This window comes from Gracilinanus agilis, chromosome 4 (genome assembly GCF_016433145.1).
Source record: "Gracilinanus agilis isolate LMUSP501 chromosome 4, AgileGrace, whole genome shotgun sequence".
NCBI lineage: Eukaryota > Metazoa > Chordata > Mammalia > Didelphimorphia > Didelphidae > Gracilinanus > Gracilinanus agilis.
In genome coordinates, this window is record NC_058133.1 from 297,439,032 (window position 1) to 297,457,734 (window position 18,703).

Consider the following 18,703-nt stretch of genomic DNA (forward strand, 5'->3'; position numbering starts at 1 on the left):
AGTGGGTGAAGGGGAAAGTAAAAACATGAATCATGTAACCAAGGAAAATTTTTCTAAAAATAAAAAAAAATACTGCTAAGACATTCAATAGTATACTTTGTAAAAGAATCTTCAATGGTAGATGAAGAAATTCATGTGATTGAGTGGGTTTTCATGTCAAAGATGTTTGCAAAAGAATGGATTTGGACCTAGTGTATTTAGGAAGGCTATTTATAGTTAGATGACTGTTAGTCTGTGGTATTATTGCTAACCCCACCATTTTACATTTGTGGAAACTGAGGTAGAGAAAAGAGGTTAAGTGACTTCACAGGAGAACACAGGTGGTGTCTGAGGTCAAATTTGAATTCAGGCCTTTCTGACTCCAAGCCATGTGTTCTATTCATTATGCTACCTGGGAGAAAAGTGATAGTCCTTTTATAAATGGGGCCCTAAACTAGTATGTTCAGGTCTGAGCAATACACTTAGGAAAAGCATTAAAAATATTGAATATTATAAACAATCAAACAAAATGGTAAATTATTCCAAGACAAAGAAAAATAAGAAAGGATTAAGTGGGCTGTGAGTATTTACCCTTAAAAAGAGAAAACTCTGAGAACAAATGTCTCTCTGTATTTGAAGGAACAGAGATTAGAAAACATTTTTATCTTTTATTATGTGTTTTAGATAGCCCATAGGAGGAGACAACATATGAACAATATGGTTCAAACAAACTTTGTTACAGAATAAATGGGCAAAAATTAATAAAAGGAAAGTAATAGGATTATGGGAAATTAGGAAAGACTTCCTGTAGAGGTGGTATATTAGCAGGAAGTTAAAAGGTGGAGAAGAAAAAAGATCATTCAAGACATAAGAGACGGACAACATGGTTGTCTTCTCTAAATGAGTTCAAGTAAAGATTATATGGCTGGCTAGTTGATTAGAATTTTATGAAATGAGTCCTTTGTAGGTTACAATTTTGACTGAAATCCTTTCCAACTCTAAGATTCCATCATCTTGGACTTCATATATATCCTTATTTATGAAGAGGATGATGTCTTCTTCAGCATTCTACATTTGCCAAATATACATAGACTTTCTTTATAACTATTTCCCAAATTTTACTTCAGTTTTAATTTTGAATTTTAACCATTAATCATTTTTTTTTATTTCATCTCAGTAGGATAATCAAAAACGGATATAAAACATTTCCAAACTTAGCGTATCCATTAGTTTCTAGTAAAAATTAGCAACCTTGGTGGAGTGTTCTATTGAAATAACATTCTTAATTTAATCAATATATTCTTTAAATTTCACTTACTTGATTCTTGAAGGGAGATTTTGTACCCTTGATAAATAGAATTGAAATCATAGTCATGTAATTCTACTCAGCTATTTCTTTTGCCTACAGAATCCATTCATTCTACCAATTTCTAACAAGCTATTAGAGAAAAAAGAAAAATATTAAAATCAACACTAAAAAACAAGTTAAAACTGATAAGAAGGACTAATAAATAGTACTGTTTATATATCAATCTGCCAAAGAATCAAACAATATATTGCCAGTTTGCTCAGATTAACACCTAGCAAAATGTTGGAGCAATTGGATTTATATTTATATATAGAAAATTCACACATTTTTATAAGCAAACATTCACACACACATACATATATACACACTTAGCTTTATTTGAAAGAGATATATTTTCTCTCCAAATAAATTTTCCTTTCCTTTAAGATCAATTAAAATTTTGTTGGTGTGATTCTTTTTAAATGGTAATAAACACTTATTTCATTCTTTAATAGAATGTACTGCCTACAATTCCTTTTCTTAAATTATGTTGACTTTTAATTATATTACCTTTTTTTAAATAAACCCTTGCCTTCCATCTTGGAGTTAATAATATGTATTGGTTCCAAGGTAGAAGAGTGGTAAGGGCTAGGTGATGGGGGTCAAGTGATTTGCCCCGGGTCACACAGCTAGGAAGTGTCTGAGGTCAAATTTGAACCTAGGACCTCCTGTCTCTAGGTCTGGCTCTCAATCCACTGAGTCACCAAGTTGCCTCCTATATTAACTTTTCTTGATGATTCTAATACATACACACACACACGCACATATATGCACACATATATATGTATATATACCTCAATGTATATATCTGTATACATATGCGTATTACATATACACATACATCTTAATACAGAGAGGGTATTCCTAAAAATAATTCATGGCAAATTACTCCTAATTCATTGGTACCTTCCCTTATTAATTGCTCTTTCTATTTCACATCTAACCTGACATAGACTTTGGAAATCCACAAGATAGTAATGTATACTTGAAGCATATGGATCTTGGGACATATCTTTGGTTTGACTCACAATTTAGACATTTCCTAGTTGAGAGATCCTTGGCAAGTTGCTTAATCAGGCTGAGTACATTTCCTTATTTATAAAGCTAGAAAGTGCAATGGATAGAGTACTGGACTAGAGTCAGGAATATTCATCTTAGAAGTTCAATTCCATCTTCAGACACATACTAACTGCGTGACATTTGACAAGTCCTGTAATCTTGTTTATATTGTTTTATTTTGTTTTTTTTTAATCTGTAAAACTAGTAGAGAAAAATGGCTATACATCCTAGCATCTTAGCTGAGAAGTCCCCAAATAGAGTCAAGAAGAATCAGTCATAACTTAAAAACAACTTAATGACAACAAACAAGTAAAAATAATAAGTTTATTATCTACCTTAATGGGTTATTGTAAAGAGAACACTTTGTAAATACATAAATTGTTATTGTATCAACTAATCTTGTTAGAAGGATTATAAAATAAGAATGACAATGAAGTCCTTATATAGTTAACTATTTTAAAGTACATTTATTTCCAATTTATTTTGTGAAGGGAACTCTTTGATGTAGAATTTTCCACCACAAAAACAGAATGATAACTTGTCTATAACTTCAATTCATGGACAGTTATCTGAGACACTGTAAAATGATCTGACTTACCAAGGGATACACAGTTAGTATGTGTCAGAAACAGAACTTCAAGCCAACTTTTCATAATTCCATGGCTATCATTCCACTACCACTTGTTAAGTAAATGCTTAAATGCATATTTTATTGAATGAAGTCATTCCTAAAATATTTTAACACCTATTTTGACTGCTTTCAGCTCTCTTTGCTGACTTCGTGGTTCTTATTTGTCTACTAGAGACAGTAAAGTTTTCTTCTAGACTTCACATCTTGGCTACTACCTCACACTTGCCCACCACAACTGAGGTTGCCAGACCCAGAGCTTGACTATAAGTAACTTACTCCATACAGGATTATGGGAGAAGTTTGTTCATGGATGGATTTTGCTATTTGCCATGAATGCTATTTTTACCTGTGTTTGTTTTCTATAAAATATGAATATATTTTTCATTGCTTTTTAAGTTTTAGGGATTGTGTGCATGCTTGGGGAGTGGTTGATACATAATAATGAGCTGGGTGATCTTCATCAAATTATACAACATCTCTTAGCCTAACTTTCCTAATCTATAGAATGAAAATGTTTAATTAGATGATTTTGAAAGGTCCCTACATGTAAGAAAAGTTTGTAAAACCTCTTTAAAACATTCAAGGGCAAACTTTTAAAAATATATATACATACTTAATTTCTAGTTCTAGAGGAAACTCCAAATAGTCAAAATGATTCATTTAATTACCAAGCAGCCTTTGGATATAAATTTCCTAAAATGCAATATAAGAAAAATGAATGTTTGTGTGCAAGCTATAATTTCAGAAAACATTAAAAGGAGGAACGCTTGGCATTAGTCTTGGAAGGAAAAGACTTATTTGTCAATAAAATGTAAATGACCTTTAAATTTTACACCCCGGAATGATGCCCACTATTCAGCTCTTTTCAAGCTTGTCCTCATTGAAAATGAAAAGCCAATAAAAATTGCAGAAAACTCTAAATTTTATTTAGTAAACTTCATAAAAGGCCATCTTTAGCTATAATATAAATGATACTTAATTGCCTTTCTACTAGAAATCCTTATTATAGATGGTGTAAAACCAGCTAATATGGAGACAATGTATACCAGAGTAAAGGTTATCCTGTTAGTAGAGAGAGTTCTATTCTCAAATTAAACCCTATTAGCTTTATAACTACCAGAAGAATAAAAATATTCTGTTGAAAGTCATAGAAAAGCACTGAATCCCCAAAATTAAATTCCACTACCATCCAAGATGCAAAGCAGAGGTGTGTAGATTATGTGGCTATGCTACCATATATTTCCAACTATGAAATAATGCAAGTAAAATGACATAAAGCAGGCTGTTAGAAATGCTTGAGAGGTAACATAAATGGGGCTTTCATGTATAAGTATAAAAGGATAATCAGTATATAGAGTTGATCCTTCATTGCAAAGTTAGGAAATATATAGGAAGTTCCCAAGTTTATTTGTTGGATTTATGAGTAGATGTGAACAGGAATCACACAGGATTAGAAAACATGCTTGACTTGTAACATGCATAATTAGAGGTGTTCCTCATTTTGAAAAGATTATAGCTCAATGTTAAATAAATTCCTAAATTATGAAAGAATTGTACTTTTGAAGATTGAATACAGAATACTAAAAATGTAATAGAGAATACCAATGAAATTTCAAATAAAGAACATCTCAAAAATTTTATTACTCTTTTAAGCTTTAATAAGTTTTAAACTACACTAAGACTTTTAGGACAGATTGAATCAGGGTAAAGGTTTTTATAGCAATTAAAGAATCAATAGCTCTTAAAATTCATCTAGCACAAGTAATTCATTTAAAACATGAAAAAATGAGTCCTAGAAAGGTGAAATAATTTGCTCAAAGTTACACAGCTAAAAAGCACTGAACTATAATTTGAACCCAGGTCTATAAATTCCAAGTCAAGTCCCACTAGTTTTTCTCACAAGGCAATTCACATATTACTTTAGTTTCAACTATCCCTAAATAAGTGTAGGTAGGAGAGATTTAAGAACTTTATATCTCAAGTACTCTTTCAAAAATTATTCAATTGAATTATCAAAAGGATTTTTGAAAGGTGTACGAAAGGATTTTACACAGATATGCAATAGAATGCAGGAGAGCAGTGACAACAGGCCAGAGGTTTCCTTCAAAGGTTATAATAACAAATATGTAATATACAAAAGTTATATAAGAGAATTATGATTTTATATCTTTGAAGAAGGGACAAAAATTTTTGGTTTTACAAAAATCAAAATAAAGCATAACATTGAATTCTTGTTATGTAATAATATCTCTTCTTTAAAAATTATTTCTATTTCACATATTTGTGTTTTATAAGTTAGTCGTTCCTATTACTTGTTAATATTTAACATGTAAGTCTTCAATAATCCTAAATTTCACTAAAATTGTATTGTCTTGAATGGAAATCATGCCTAAAACAAAATCAACATATGGATGCTTTTTATGTAAGTAAATGAGGAACATATTATAACTTCTTGTCTAAGAAATGTCAACGAAAATACCACTAATAATTGTAACTGACATGTAATATCAGAATGCAGAATCTGGAGATATAAGATAAGGTTTCAAAACTTGTATCTGCCACTTATGACTTGTGTGACCTTGAACTAATTACTATACTTTTCAAAGCCTTAGGTTCTTCAACTATAAAATAAATCAGTTTAATATATGATTTCTAAACTTGATGAAATTATGTTATCTTCCTATATTTTAATTTTTTAGAGTTCATCATTGCATTTTTTAAATATCTAATACCTATCAAGGATTGTACCTAATAAACTCTACAGACAGGATAAAAATTTATGATCAAGAAATCTGTCAAAAAGTACCTATTGAGTGTCTACAATGTATAAGACACAATACTAGTAAACAATAATTGTTGTATTTGGAAAGCTGTAGGTTGTCAGGCGTCTGTAGCAATCAAGTCTCCTTAATTTTTTGGTCTATGTAGGGGCATGTACACACACCTACAAATAGGCTTGACTGAAGGGAGGGGCAAGATCTTGCTGAGAGCTCCTTCACTTCCCCCCTCCCACCAGGCAGTTAGAAACTCAGTTACAATATGGAGGTTGATCTGTTATCTTCTGGGCTCAGACAGTAGACTAGGAAAGACTAAATTCCTAAAGATGACAACTTTCTCTAAACTGTTTCCCCACAAGATTGAATAAGAGAGAATAGGAGAAGCTTGATATCTTCGAAGCTCATAGGCACAGAGGATAGGATATATACCAAGACTGTAAAGTAAGAGGAACTCAGCTTGAGGAAGTTGTGAGTATTTCCCTAAATATAACCAGGAACTGCTCCCAATTGATTAAAGGTTTAATGACATGTGGGAATGGGAAGGAAGGGAGATGAAATAAGGATTGACAAGGTCTGGGAAGCCCTCAAACTGTTATGTCCAAGCAGCCCCTCCCCTCAAAGGGGAAAGGTAACTTGAATAGCTAATCTGCTCTCTATCCCTATAAATATTCTTCCTCTATGTCTAAATAACTAAACAGAGGCAAACTGTGATGTAGTTGAATGCCAAATCAAGGTCAAGCAGGTTGGCAGTTAGGAACTAAAATAGCTTTCCTCAGATTCAAGCCTCAATCCCCAAGAGCAACCCAGGACCCAAGACCCAGCAAGCAGAGTGACTTGCCTACATCAATCCCCAGGCACCAACTGCCTTTAACTTCCCCCTCTCTCAGAGTTCTCAGGGCCCCTCAGGAATTCTGAGCTGAAACCTGAACCCCTCTCTGCAGGTTGAATCCTTCTCTGCAATATGAATCTCACAGTAATACAAAGCAAAATTGAAGATTCTTACCCTTGCAGAACTTATATTTTTCACAGGTAAAACATATATAAGTATGAAATGGATATGTGTGTATACATTACATATATAGAATTTACATAGAATTGACTATATATTTAAAATTTATACATATATTATTGTATATGTGTATTGTGTAAGTGCATGTGTTATATATAGATGTGTAAGTATTGTATATGCAAATAGTAAATACAAGGTAATTTTGGCAAGGTGCAGGGAGACTAACAACACAATCATAGTAAAGTCTCATTTGGAGACAGTACTTAAATTGAGCTTGAAGGAACTTTGAAGGATAGGGTAGGAGTTGAATTCCAAACAATAGAGACAGTTTGTGTAAAATCACAAATAAAGAATTTGAAATGTTGTTTGTGAAGAAAAGCAAATAAGACAGTTTGGAGAAACTGCAGAATGAATTGTTGGAGTCATGGGCACTGAATCTGGAAAAATAAGCTGGGAATAGAATAAGAAGTATTTTAATGCCAAATAGAAGAATTGTTACTCTGCCCATGAAGCAATAGGAAGTCAGTCAAGTTTTCAAATGTGGTTATATGTTTATTTTGGAAAAATCACATGGATTGTTGTGTGAGAATATTTAGTTGGGGAGAGAAGAGACTGGAAGGTAGAAAACCAGTTAAAGAGTTTTTGCAATAATTCAAGTAAGAATTCATAACATAAGATGAAAGGTTTATAAATGACAGGAATCATAAAACCAATGAGTCTAACTCTATCTATGATATGGGTATGACTTTATACCTTTGCCTTAAAATATATATGTCAAAATGTCCAACTGTTAATAAATATTTTGTCTCGTGAGGTCCACAACATAGACTGTAAATAATGTTTTCAGACTCTTGAGGATCAAGATGTTAATCTTAGTGGACCTAATTATATTTCTAGGGGAGTTTGGGCAGCAGAGAACTTTAACTGAAAATTGTGAATGATGTTTTTTATTTTAGATATTATCCTTATTATTTCATAAATATTTATAGAACAATATAAATTAATAAATAATATTCCAGAATTATTTAGAACTTAAGAACATCTGATTATCATAAATGTAAAATACTAAGTATAAAGGACAAAGAAGAACTGATAAATTTTTATAGTTTTTCGTTCCACATATTTCTACACATAGTTCTAAGTTCGGTCTTTCCAATAAATGTTTCCCAAAGTAATTAAGTCTATGCACTCTCAACCAATATTGCTTCCATCCTATATTTGGATATTAATTTTAGTTGAGCCTCAACACATAGACAAGATCACAAAAACACCCTCCTTCTCCATGAGTAAAAGATAAAGAGCCTTGGTGAGACTAATCCCATTGAGGAGCTATTTCAACAAAAGTAAAGGTCCTCAACACCTAGAAGAGTATACCAGTGCCAAAATGGAAAGGTATGAACAATTAAAGATATATGTGAAAAGATATTAGGCCCAAAATGAACTCCTAGTAGAGCTACAAAAGATTTTTAAAAAGTAATGAGACTTAGAAGAAAAGTTAAAAATGAAAATGAGAGAAAAATTAATACATTAGAGCAAAAATTCACTTAGAAAACAGATCTCTAAAAAAAGGAAGCATAAAACCTCATAAAAAGTAGCTCCCTAAAAGTTAGAATTGGACATATGGAAGCTCTCAATTCTATAAGACAACAGTAAACAATAAAATAAATTCAAAAGAAAAAAAGAAGAAAATCTAAAATATCTCACTTGAAAAACAACTGACATGAAAAATAGATCTGAGAGGTAATGTAAGAATTATTGGTTTGTCTGAAACCCATGATCAAAAAAAGAGCCTGGACACTATATTGCAAGAAATTAACAGAGATAACTGCTCTAATGTTCTGCAAAAAGGAGGAAAATATAAATTAAAAGAACCCACTAATCACCTTTTGAAAGAAATTCCAAATTTTAAAATTCTAGAACTATTATAGAAAAATTCTGGAACTCCTACACCAAGGAGAAAATATTGCTAGCAGCCAGGAAAAGAAAATTAAATACCATGGAGCCGAAGTCAAGATTACATAGGACCTAGAAGCTTCTATATTAAAGAAGTGATTTTCCACAAGGCAAAAATATGAGACTAAAAAGAAGAATCATCTATCTAGTGAAGCTTAACTTAATACTCTAGGGAAAGAAATAAACATTTATGAGATAGAGGATTTCCAGGCATTCATAAATAAACAACTAGAGCTGAAAAGAAATTTTGATGAACAAATATGACATACAATAGAAACATAAAAAGGTAAAAAGAAAACTCAAGAGACTAAATGGGGTTAAACTGATAACACTTCTACACGGAGAAGTATTAATTAGTATACTTAAGATATCTATGATACCTGAAATACTTTGGTTAATTAAGATACTTGAGGTAATCTAGGGAAATAGGGGGCTTAAGCTGAATGAATTACTATATAAGGTGATAACTAGAATATTTATGATATATATATATATACATATATATATATATATATATATTAGTTGAAGTACCTATGGAACCTAAATTACTTAGGATACTTAAAATCTGAAAAACACTATTAGGGAAGTGAAATAATATACATAGACAGAGAAGAGGGAGTAAGTTGAATACAATAGGATTATATCAAAAATAATCAAGTAAGACAAAATCAAGGAATAATAAGAATACATAGGGAAAAGAGAAAAGGAGAGAAAATCAAGGGTAAATTATCTCACAAGAGGAGATGTATAAGAGTCAATACAGTGGAGAGGAAGATGGAGTAAAATGCTTGAGCCTTACTCTCATCAGAATTGGTGCAAAGTAGGAATAGAACCTGAACACAGTTAGCTATCAAAACCCAACTTACCATATAGGGACTTAAGAGGTGGGAGGAGAAGGAAGGGGGTCATAAACAAAAGGAAGGACAAACTTGAAGAGGAGATAGTCAGAAACAAAAATATTTGTGAACATGGAAAGACTGAACCAAAATGAAGAGAAGGATAAAAAGGGGAGAAATAAGATAGAGGGGAACACAGAGTTTTTATAACTGTGAATAAGAACAGGATAAAATCACCCATAAAATGGAAGAGTACAACAGAATGAATTAAAAGCCAGAAATCTGTATAATTGTCAAAAAATCCAAAATTTAAAGAAGCTTGCTAACTCCTTGAATCCAGAAAATGAACTGTTTGAAGAAAACACCATGAAGATGCCTGAAGAAAACCTCCACAACATCTGAAGATCCAGCATGAACTTTGGAGTAGAACTGACTGAACTGTGGGGAGTTGAACACAAGCATTTTGAATGTAAAATTGTATGCCAAAGGGGATTTTCCCCAATTGTTTTATTGTATATGAGCCTAGCAAACATTGATTTGCTCTCTCTGTCTCTCTCTCTGTCTCTTTCTGTCTGTCTCTCTCTCTCTCTTTCTCCCTATCTCTTTTATTTCCCTCTTATCTCTAACTATTGTGGTTTCTGACTATGTTAAAATGACCCATTAGGGAGACTAGTCTCCCAAAGGATCACAGGAGAGATTGAGAAAAATAATTTTTTCCTCTGCTTGCTGATCCCAGTTCTTGATTGCTTTGGAGGCCTTGTGGCTTAAAATCCATACAAAGCCATTTAGTTCTTCCCTGTTGCTAGCCTGATTAGCTGAATTAGACCTTTCCAGCAATAGCACAACTGTTATTATTTAGCTATTTAGATATTATAAGAGATTAATTTTAGGCATTGAGGGCAAGCTAGGTATAAAGGTTACCTCTCCCTCCTGGGGGAGGGAGGGGCCGTTCCAACCTAACAGTTTAGGGCTTTCCAGATCTTATTTTACGTTTAACAAAAACCTCCCTTTCTTCCCTTCCTCACTGATCAGTAAACCTTCATATTTTGGGAATACTCACAACCTCCTTCAAGCTTAGTTTCTTCAGCTGTGTGGCCCATACAAGTCAGATATTTCTTCTGTCCCTGATAGCTACAAGACATCAAGCTTTTACTATTTTCTCCTTACTCAAACCTGTGGGGGAAATAAGTTGAGAAAGTCAACATCTTCAGGAGATTAGCTTGGCCTAGCCTTGCCAGAAGACATCAGGTCAACCATCATTTGTAACTGATTCTAACTGCTTTGTGGGAGGGGTAAGAGTAAACAGAGTACTCAGCCAGCTTGTGCCCCTCCCTTCTCACTGGAGCCTGTCAGTGGGGGAGGAGTGAGTCCTGCTTATTACAGAGCACCTGGCATATCTTCAGTTTCCCAATATCACTGTTAAAACCAATATAACAAAGGTAAAATGTGAACATCTACACAGACTCCAAGTATGCTTTTGGTGCTTTCCAGGCCACATGTTTGCTCTGGTTATGACACAGCTATTTTATATCCTCTGGAAATACTATCGTAAACATTGACCTTATCTATAATCTCCTTGAGGCCATTAAAACTCTCCAACTAGGTTGAGTCTTGCAAGACAAGGTTTAATTTGTCTGGGTTTGGAACACAAAAACTAAGTTTCTTCTCCCTAAGAGATTTTATAATCAGATTTGTCTTTCAGCTCACAAAAAGGGGTATTTTGGTACTCAGCCAATGGTGAAAAAAATCAAGTGGGTTTGGGTTTCTGGCTTTTCCCTTTTGCTATACACATGTGTTCTTTTTGACTCACATGGAAATCCTATAATCAACATGCTTTTAGGAAGGTTGCATTTGGTGGCCTCACTTCTAGTTGACAACATCTATAACAAAAACTTCCACAAGACTGGAGACATTAATTCATTTATTTATTTATTTTACATGCATAATTTGTTTTATTTTATTTATTTTGAATATTTTCTCCTAGTTACATATTTTATATTCTTTCCCTCTCCTCCAAACCCACCAAGCCCACCTAACCCCCATTAGCCAATGCACAATTCCCCTGGGTTTTACATGTATCATTTATCAAGACCTAATTGCATATTTTTGACATTTGGACTAGAGTTATCATTTAGTGTCTACATCCCCAATAATATCCCCATCAACCCATGTGTTCAAGCAGTTGTTTTTCTTCTGTGTTTTCTCCTCCCACAGTTCTTCCTCTGAATGTGACTAGTTTTCTTTCTCATAAGTCCCTCAGTCTTGCTCTGGATCCTTGCATTGCTGCTAGTAGAGAAGTCCGTTATGGTCGATTGTACCACAGGGTATCAAAGACTGGAGATATTTAGTCTGCCTGAAAGGAACCATTCCAAGCACTCTTGAAAACTTCAACTGCCATTACGATAGAAGGGAAAGACCCTTGAACTCATTGCTCTCATGTTAAGACTGTTCAAGTTTCAAAAGGAGGACAAGATGAAGAAGATGCTTTGTAAGTTCCCTATATTCTGCCTCCTCTCTCTTAGCTCTAAAATGAGTTATATCCTTTTCAAGAAAGAGTGTTTTAACAAATATTGCCCATTGTATCATTATACTGGGTTCCCTGTTGTGCACCCATATATTACTCCCGTTATGGGAGTCCAGAGAGTAGTGATTATTTTTGCCTTTCTGCTGCCTATGTGTCAGGCTTTACCCTTTAATAAATCACATGCTGACTTGATTAGGTATAACATTCATTACATCTAAAAAAACACATATAAACAATAGGCAGGTTTTGCTGAAGTTTCCTTAGTATGGCAGTCCTGTAACTCTGGAATATCAGCACCAGGAGTCCTCATTCCTGGCTGAAAAAAACATTCAATCAGCCATGCATCCTATCTTCAAGGACAGTTTTCTGCAGTTACTGCAAAGGACACTCTTTCCCGTAGACAAGTCTCGAGATGAGAACATTGCCACTACCTCTGATCAACAACTGTCAACCTAGCAACATCCATCACCAGAAGTCCTTCATACTTCCATACCAGCATCTCTAATGATCTCTGACTCTTTTCTTTCCTTTCTTCTTCAATTTTAACTTTGTGACTCATCAAGGTAATGAATCTTCTGTTTTTGTGTCACCTAGAGAAGAATGCTCTCTATAAATCTGTGCTATGCTTAGTCTGTAATTAAGCCCACCCTCAGTAACTTGAAGAAGGATCAAAAGGGGAAATTGTAATCATAAAACCAATCATTAATAGCTTAATCAATGCTTAGTGTGTGGTTTTTAGAATTGAGAGGAAAACTGTAACAGTGTAATTTATGGTAAGAATTTAATCTCTAGCAAAAGTCTATGTAGATAAACAAATTAAAAATATGGTCACAGGATAATACCTGTGTTATAAGTTCATGTGTATATTGTTATAGCAATTTTAAGTGTTATCATATAAATCATAAGTGAGTTATAATGTTAATCAGGGGTGTCAATCCATTCAAGCTAGCTCACACAGGAAGTAGGTAGGTCATCCAGAGGCCACAGAGCTCCAGAAGTAGTTCAGTTCTGGATGTCATTCCAAAAACTCCAGCTCCAGATGTACATCATGAAGTCTGAAGAGCTTCTCAAAGGTCCTTGGAGCTCCAGAAATAGACTTTGGGACTACAGGTATGCTTGGGCACAAACAGGAAACTATAAAAACAAACATGATTTTCAAAACAGTCTCATGTTTTGAACTGGGAGGAAAGCTGCAGACCATGTCTCCAAAACATTAAAGCCAGAACTTTACCCAGAACTGTTTCCTAACATCATATATGTAAACTGTCTATAAGAAACATATTTAAAGCAGGGACAGTAAAGGCAAAGGGCTAAGCTTCATCCAAAGTTAAAAAAAAATGAAGTAACAATTATGGTCTCAGACTGATTATATTGGAATACTATTGCTCCATAAAAATGACAAAGAAAATTATCACAAAAAATGGAAAGATTTATATGAGGTGATATTAACTGAAGTGAACAGAATCAGGAGAACTTTGTAGAGAGTAACAGCATTAAATATAAAGATAAGGTGTGAGGACCATAACTTTTTTTTTAAACCCTTGTACTTCGGTGTATTGTCTCATAGGTGGAAGATTGGTAAGGGTGGGCAATGGGGGTCAAGTGACTTGCCCAGGGTCACACAGCTGGGAAGTGGCTGAGGCCGGGTTTGAACCTAGGACCGCCTGTCTCTAGGCCTGACTCTCACTCCACTGAGCTACCCAGCTGCCCCCAGGGACCATAATTTTATCAGCAATGCAAAGGTCCAGGTCAGCTCCCAGGAACCCAAGATGGAAAAAGGCTATTCAAAAGAAATAGAGACTGAATGAAATTGAAGCATATCATTTTTCATTTCATTTCCTCCATTAATTTTTCTCTATTATAAGTAATATATGTCTTTCACAACATAATAAACATGAAACTATGCATTTTACACTTATATTACCTATACCATATTACCTAACATTTAGGGGGAGGGGGCGGAAGAACATTGAGGACATGGATCAAAAAATATCAGAAAATGATTATTAAAATTATAACAAAACATAATGTGGAAAAAATAAATATAAAACATTTTTCAAAGAAAAGAAATTAATCATCTATAGCACTTTGGAACTCTATTCCTTCATTTATTAAACACGGATAATAATATATAATCTTAGTAAACCTCTCTGAAGGCAGAGTGCTGGATTAGGTTCTCTCCCTTGAGGGCCATTTTAGTGTATCTTTAAGATTTTATTCCATGAAGAGGTCATCTTGTGTTGTTTAATATATATGCTTGTGTTGTTTAAATTTTCATATGATTACAATTTGTGTCATGAACAAAACTTGAAAATCTGGTGGACAGAAAACATGCCCATAATTATTTTATATCTTCAACTAACATGATACAGTTTTATATAAATAAAAAGAGATAGTTATTGTTTGGATCAATGAATGGGTGGATGGGTGAAGGGAGGAAATGGGTGCAAAAATTAATGAATTAAACAGGAATAATGCCTAAGTTGGCTGGTAATGGTGTAGCATTAGCAAAGCAAACTTCTAAAACTACTTGTGAATAGCTTTTGAAAAATAAGTTTTCAAGCATAAATCCTGAGTAGGGGGGAATTCAGAAAACGCAAGAAGCCAAGTTAAAGGCCTGCCAGATGAGGATGTCATGGATAATAAATTAGATGTCACATACATGAAAAGAATATTTTTTTGGTAAAAGCATAATAGAATATTAAATAAGTGACTCCTTCAATTCACTTTAAATTACTGCCTTTAGGTATCTTATTAAGGGTACTCCAATGAAGAAAGTTTCCACAATTTAACAGATCAGTATCAAAATCTAAATATGTATTTTGCAACTGATGGTTCTTATAAGTTTTTGCTTTTTAATTGGTTGTTTTTTTGGATGAATAAGAGCAGAATTAAAACACAAACACACACACCCAAAATCCCCCTAAACAAAAGAAAATAAAAAAAACCAACATTGGGATCATGCTTTTCATTTCTTTCACAGAGTTATACCTGTGTCTGAACCAGAGCTTGCCACTTAGATTCACTGAAAGGCTTAGTCACATTGGCTAATCTATTCCATATATACTGCTACCCATCAATTTCCCTAAACCAAAAATAACCTGAAGGGAGAAGATTGGAAAATACTTTAACTAGATCGACTTTCTAAATGTATGTCATATTGTTCCTACTCATGAACCTTATATTTCAGCCAATGGGCCTATTCCTTATCTTTTTTTTTTTTTACAATATTTAAACTATTGGTTTCTGTTATACATGAAGGTTTGGTGAGCTTCCTCCTAGAAATACACAATGGAGCTCCTTGACCTCTACTTCAGAGCATATATAGATGTTATGTGACTTTTCCTTTCTGCTAAATTCATGATGATTATTTGTCTTTCGGTTTACTGCTCAGCTGGAACCAAAAGTGCACAGTATGGATCTCACATAATAAATAAACCTCTTTTCATCTCCTTTGTGAATTTTGAGTAAAGAGTGGGAAAAAAGTGTCAGAGATGGGAAAATCTCATGATCATCAAATGATCAGATAAGCCACCAAAGATCCAGAAATGAAATTCTGTCTAAAGACTTTCTGCAACATAAGAGCTAAACCTCATAAGCATGCACAGATATGAAGTGCAATCTATTAGAACCAGGACTTTAGCAGATAAATTTAATACCAGAAACTACATGTCCTGCAAACAAGGAAATAGCTTATGCTTTGGATATGCTATAAACAGAAGAAAAGGTGGTGAGAAGAATGCTTTGCAAGTTACCACTTTAAGATCAATCCCATTCTCCTTAGGACTTAAGGTACAGAGGGATGGAACATCTTTTTGCTTCAAGTCCTGCTATAGTTTCTTAGTAAATATCTCTTTGTAAAAGAGAATTTTATTTAATATAATAATTATTTTTTAAATCTCAATGCATAAATTGATTTGGAGAAACTAATCATTTGTTAGAAATTTTTAGGGAAAATATTTAACCATGATGATGCTGAGGGAAATACAATAGACGGGGGCTTATGAAAAACAACCTTAGAGAAAGATATCTGCCATACCTCAAAGGCAACCTTAGAACACCAATGAGGGATGAGAAGCTGCTGTGGGGACCTTTCCTGCCAGTGGAATTAGAGGAAGGGAAGTCAGCTCCTAGCCATTATATCCTAATCTTCTGCCCTTCTAAACACACACACACATTCTCAATACATATATACCTGCATATACATGATATACATGTGTGATTTTATTAACAAATGCATATATACATATTGCTTACTGATTTAAAATTTAAATACAATTAGAGAATTAAAAGAGCTTACATTCTAATGGAGGGAGAATTAAATCAGGCCATTAAATATTACTTGACATGTATGGCTGATCCAGAAGTTATAATGAGGGAAGGAAAATGTGATCTATATCTCAGTCCATCTGGTGTCACCTTCAGGACACTTTTCCATCCTTTTAATGGATATACCTTTGCCTGATACTTTTTCAGCTAGAAACAGTTCAGAATTGTGATGATTACTCACTTGAAGTAAAGGTAGATGAGAGAGCTAAAATAAGAGTGGATCCTAAGTAACTAGACTATCAGGTATGGCACATCCATTTGGGCTGGATAGCTAAGAAGGGGAAATTGATTTTCTGTGCTTCTACCTCCTATCCCATCTGCTCTTCCTTGCAATGAACTCTGTGATTCAGAGGCTGTCTTGGCTCCTAACAAATAAAGATATGTGAACTGGATGGTTGAAGAATGATAGAATTCCAGGGGTGAAGGCTTTCCAAATTGAAGGAGAGAACCTCAAATATCTGGCTGAATACAGATACCATGACTTGAGAGGAAACTCAAACCAGATTCCGGCTCTGTGTAGTTTACCTTATCCTCCTCCTTCTCACCATAGGCAAATGAAGTGATCTTTCAATTAATAAAAAAGTACATTATGTATCTACAATGTGCCCATTCATTTCCTTCCTTTCTTCCTTTCCTCTGTCCTTCCTGCCCTCCTTTTCTTCTTCTGATCTTTCCCCTCCTTTCTTTCCTTCATTTCTTACTCCCTCCCTCCTTCCTTCCTTCCCTACTTTTCTCCTTTCTTTTCTTCCCTCCTTTCTTGTTTCCTTCTTTCCTTTCATTGCCTCCTTTCCTCCTCACATAAGATAATTTCTACATAGATAGGGAAATACATCTCATCTTCACTAAATTTGGAATTTGCCAACCAATCGGTCAGTATTTATTAAGTACCTACTATGTACCAAGCACTATGCTGTGAAGAGGAAAGTACTGGTCACAAAAGACTTCTTGAGTCATGGAAAGACTCAATAAAAAGAGAGAATTTTATTGAAGGAGTCATAAAATAATATATTTTAAAATTTTAACCATATTTATATAAGCTCATCTCTAAGAAGCATATTATAATTCGTCCTATGGATCTCCTCTGGCAGTCCAATTAGTAGATATTTCACAAGAAAAGCTGGACTTAGAGATCTCAGTTCCTTTCCCATTACTTTATCACAGGAGAGGTGGGTCTTTGCCTAAATAAGGAAAACAATAGATCTATCTTGCTTTTTAATGGGTAAAAGTTCAACAGTTAGAGAAACATGGTCTGGCTAACCAGCCCCACTCTGCCTTATTAAGAAATTGATGTCAGGTAGCTATTAAAGTATAATCTAGTCTTAAAACCTGAAATGTTTCAGCCTAGCATTGGAAGACCAAGGGTAGTTGGGCAAAATGAATGATTTCCAATATAAATATTATTAATAAAAAATTCAGCATTAATTTTCCTCACTAAAAATTCACATATAACACTTAAATAACTTACTTGCATCACCTCATTTGATAATTGATCCTGTGAGGCAGGTAGAGTAATTATCTTTTGCCATTTTAAAAATGAGTAAGCTGAATCTTAAGAAATTTAATTATTTGCTTAGAGTAAAAGGTAGTAAATGTATGTGAACCCAGAACTTCCAGTTCCAAAGATGAGTACTCTGGTCACTAAGCTGTGCTGTCTCACATCTTTGAATGGCTATACATATTTTCTAAATAAACTTGCTTCTTTGAATTGTGTAGCTACAAGTCCCATCCTTCCTACATAATGTTATATAGTCTACTCAATCAAAAACCACAGTGATAAAAGAAATTATGGACTAGATAAAAACTATAGCAGTAGTTACTTTCTGAAGGTGGTGGGGTGGGGTAGAGTGGACATAGGTAGAAATTGGTTTGAGTACTAGGGCCCTGGAGCTTTCTTTTAATAAATTTTTTTCCTTCCTTTAAAACTACTTTTATACCAAATTTCCACAAAATTTAAAAGTAACTTCTGCCAAATAGCAGGAATTAGAGCTTTCTTTGTAAATCTAAATTGATTATCCAAGTAACTTAATCAGATATCATCACTAAGGAATAATAATCCAAAAGGAATGGAATCAAGATAGGTCTGTGTCCCTTTAAGATGTTTCTGATAATGGAGGAAAAATATTTCTATAAAATGAAATGGTCTGAGAAAAATCTATTCAACACATAATAAATCAACAGATCATTGTTTTAACTTTAAGCACAAACAACAGTCTAGTTATTATTTATATAAATTTTTCTTAGAATTATACTAAGACTAC

The 18,703-nt window shown here is 33.7% G+C and overlaps 1 protein-coding gene across 2 annotated transcripts in view; it reads right to left on the reverse strand.

Moving 5' to 3' along the window:
* KHDRBS2 (KH RNA binding domain containing, signal transduction associated 2) overlaps positions 1–18,703 on the reverse strand; it is a 750,586-nt gene that overhangs the window by 617,191 nt on the left and 114,692 nt on the right. The gene's annotated exons all lie outside the window — the stretch shown is intronic.